A 5,000-nucleotide genomic window follows, 5' to 3' on the forward strand; every position below is an offset into this window, starting at 1 on the left:
TGATATGGGGTATGGGATATGGGGTATGGGGTATGGGGTATGGGGTACGGGGTATGAGATATGGGGCATGGGATATGGGATATGGGGTATGGGGTATGGGGAATGAGGTACGGGGTACGGGGTATGGGATATGGGATATGGGGTATGGGGTATGGGGTATGGGGAATGGGATATGGGATATGGGATATGGGGTATGGGGTACGGGATATGGGGTATGATATATGGGGTATGGGATATGGGATATGGGGTATGGGGTATGGGGTGTGGGATATGGGGTATGGGGTATGAGATATGGGGTATGGGATATGGAATATGGGATATGGGGTATGGGGTATGGGATATGGGGTGTGGGATATGGGGTATGGGGTATGAGATATGGGGTACGGGATATGGGGTATGGGGTATGGGGTATGGGATATGGAATATGGGATATGGGATATGGGGTATGGGGTATGGGGTATGGGATATGGAATATGGGATATGGGGTATGGGGTATGGGGTATGGGGTATGGGGTATTGGGTATGGTATATGGGGTATGGATGAAGGATGCCCCCTGGCTCCTAGCCTGGGCAGATGAAGGCTCTCCCCGTCATCCTCCTCCTCCTCACGGATCCCTGGGGACCGCTGGGAACATGTGGGGGGCCCAGGAGTCCCCCAGGTGAGTGGGGGCACTGTGGGGGCATGAGGGGCACCCATGGGTGCCTCCTCGTCCCATTGGAACCCATGGAAAGGGTGGGGGGCAGACCCATAGGTTGGGGTCTTAAACCCATAGTGGGGGGGGTCCCAGCCCCATATTGGAAGGTCCCATAGAGACAATGTGGGGCCCTGGGCCACCATGTGGGTCCCAGCCCCATAGCAATGGTGTCCCTCCCTTAGGACTGCTGTACCCCTATGGGGCAGAGGCTGGAGACGAAGCCACCCCCCATGAGGACGATGGGATGAGCCCAGAGATCATCCTATGGGAGACCTTCTCCTTCTATGGACATCCCTACCGCTCGGTCTATGTGGGTCCTATGGGGGGCCTATGGGGTGGGGGGGTGAGGGTTGGGTGATCCCATGGTTGGGTGACCCCATGGGTGGGTGATACCATGGGTGGGTGCCCCATTGGTTTGGTGACCCCATGGTTGGGTGTCCCCATGGTTGGATGCCCCCATGCTTGGGTGTCCCCATGGTTGGGTGATCCCATGGTTGGGTGTCCCATGGTTGGGTGCCCCATTGGTTGGGTGACCCCATAGTTGGGTGATACCATGCTTGGGTGTCCCCATTGTTGGGTGATCCCATGGTTGGGTGCCCCATGGTTGGATGGATGATGGATGGATGGATGATGGATGATGGATGGATGGATGATGGATGGATGATGGATGGATGATGGATGGATGGATGGATGGATGATGAATGGATGATGGATGGATGGATGATGGATGGATGGATGGATGATGATGGATGGATGGATGATGATGGATGGATGGATGGATGGATGGATGGATGATGGATGGATGGATGGATGGATGGATGGATGGATGGATGATGGATGGATGATGATGGATGGATGGATGGACGGATGGATGATGGATGGATGGATGGATGGATTACGGATGGATGGATGGATGGATGCATGATGGATGGATGGATGACGGATGGATGATGGATGGATGGATGATGGATGGATGGATGGATGGATGGATGGATGGATGGATGGATGGATGATGGATGGATGATGGATGGATGGATGATGGATGGATGGATGATGGATGGATGGTGGATGGATGGTGGATGGATGGATGGATGATGGATGGATGATGGATGGTGGATGGGTGGATGGATGATGGATGGATGATGGATGGATGGATGGATGATGGATGGATGATGGATGATGGATGGTGTATGGATGGATGATGGATGGATGATGGATGGATGGATGGATGATGGATGGATGCGAGATATGGATGGACGGATGATGGATGGACGGATGATGGATGGATGGATGGATGATGGATGGATGGATGATGGATGGATGGATGGATGATGGATGGATGATGGATGGATGGATGGTGGATGGATGAATGATGGATGGATGGATGATGGATGGATGGATGATGGATGGATGGACGGATGATGGATGGATGGATGGATGATGGATGGTTGAATGGATGATGGATGGATGATGGATGGATGGATGGATGGATGGATGGATGGATGGATGGATGGATGGATGATGGATGCATGATGGATGGATGGATGGATGATGGATTGATGGTGGATGGATGGATGGATGATGGATGATGGATGGACGGATGATGGATGGATGGATGATGGATGGATGGATGGATGATGGATGGATGATGGATGGATGGATGGATGGATGATGGATGGATGGATGGACGGATGATGGATCGATGATGGATGGATGGATGGATGATGGATGGATGATGGATGGATGGATGGATGGATGATGGATGGATGATGGATGATGGATGGTGTATGGATGGATGATGGATGGATGATGGATGATGGATGGATGATGGATGGATGGATGGATGGACGGATGATGGATGGACGGATGATGGATGGATGGATGGATGATGGATGGATGGATGATGGATGGATGGATGGATGGATGGATGATGGATGGATGATGGATGGATGGATGGATGGATGGATGGATGGATGGATGGTGGATGGATGAATGATGGATGGATGGATGATGGATGGATGGATGATGGATGGATGGATGGATGATGGATGGATGGATGGATGGTGGATGGATGATGGATGATGGATGGATGGATGATGGATTGATGATGGATGGATGGATGATGGATTGATGATGGATGGATGGATGATGGATGGATGGTGGATGAATGGATGATGGTTGGATGGATGATGGATGGATGGATGATGGATGATGGATGGATGATGGATGGATGATGGATGGATGGATGGATGATGATGGATGGATGGATGATGATGGATGGATGGATGGATGATGGATGGATGGATGGATGATGATGGATGGATGGATGATGATGGATGGATGGATGACGGATGGATGATGGATGGATGGATGGATGGATGGATTACGGATGGATGGATGGATGGATGCATGATGGATGGATGGATGACGGATGGATGATGGATGGATGGATGATGGATGGATGGATGGATGATGGATGGATGGATGATGGATGGATGATGGATGGATGGATGATGGATGGATGGATGATGGATGGATGGTGGATGGATGATGGATGGTGGATGGATGGATGGATGGATGGATGGATGATGGATGGATGATGGATGGATGGATGATGGATGGATGGTGGATGGATGATGGATGGTGGATGGATGGATGGATGATGGATGGATGATGGATGGTGGATGGGTGGATGGATGATGGATGGATGGATGGATGATGGATGCATGATGGATGGATGGATGGATGATGGATGGATGATGGATGGATGGATGGATGGATGGATGGATGGATGGATGGATGGATGATGGATGCATGATGGATGGATGGATGGATGATGGATTGATGGTGGATGGATAGATGGATGATGGATGATGGATGGACGGATGATGGATGGATGGATGATGGATGGATGGATGGATGATGGATGGATGATGGATGGATGGATGGATGGATGGATGATGGATGGATGGATGGACGGATGATGGATGGATGATGGATGGTGGATGGATGATGGATGGATGGTGGATGGATGGATGATGGATGCATGATGGATGGATGGATGGATGATGGATTGATGGTGGATGGATAGATGGATGATGGATGATGGATGGACGGATGATGGATGGATGGATGATGGATGGATGGATGGATGATGGATGGATGATGGATGGATGGATGGATGGATGGATGGATGGATGGACGGATGATGGATGGATGATGGATGGATGGATGGATGATGGATAGATGATGGATGGATGGATGGATGGATGATGGATGGATGATGGATGATGTATGGATGGATGATGGATGGATGGATGGATGGATGATGGATGGATGGATGGATGGATGATGGATGGATGATGGATGGTGGATGGGTGGATGGATGATGGATGGATGGATGGATGGATGGATGGATGGATGGATGGATGGATGATGGATGCATGATGGATGGATGGATGGATGATGGATTGATGGTGGATGGATAGATGGATGATGGATGATGGATGGACGGATGATGGATGGATGGATGATGGATGGATGGATGGATGATGGATGGATGATGGATGGATGGATGGATGGATGATGGATGGATGGATGGATGGATGATGGATGGATGATGGATGGATGGATGGATGATGGATGGATGATGGATGGATGGATGGATGGATGGATGATGGATGGATGATGGATGATGGATGGTGTATGGATGGATGATGGATGGATGATGGATGATGGATGGATGATTGATGGATGGATGGATGGACGGATGATGGATGGACGGATGATGGATGGATGGATGGATGACGGATGGATGGATGATGGATGGATGGATGGATGATGGATGGATGATGGATGGATGGATGGATGATGGATGGATGGATGGACGGATGATGGATGGATGATGGATGGATGATGGATGATGGATGGTGTATGGATGGATGATGGATGGATGGATGGATGATGGATGGATGATGGATGGATGGATGGATGGACGGATGATGGATGGAGGATGATGGATGGATGGATGGATGGATGACGGATGGATGGATGATGGATGGATGGTGGATGATGGATGGATGATGGATGGATGGATGGATGGTGGATGGATGAATGATGGATTGATGATGGATGATGGATGGATGGATGATGGATGATGGATGGATGGTGGATGGATGATGGATGATGGATGGATGGATGATGGATTGATGATGGATGGATGGATGATGGATTGATGATGAATGGATGGATGATGGATGGATGGTGGATGAATGGATGATGGTTGGATGGATGATGGATGGATGG

The sequence above is a fragment of the Pezoporus flaviventris genome, unplaced genomic scaffold (assembly GCF_033815535.1).
Source record: "Pezoporus flaviventris isolate CSIRO_AGI_PZ_B2104156 unplaced genomic scaffold, CSIRO_AGI_Pfla_v1 ptg000677l, whole genome shotgun sequence".
Taxonomy (NCBI): domain Eukaryota; kingdom Metazoa; phylum Chordata; class Aves; order Psittaciformes; family Psittacidae; genus Pezoporus; species Pezoporus flaviventris.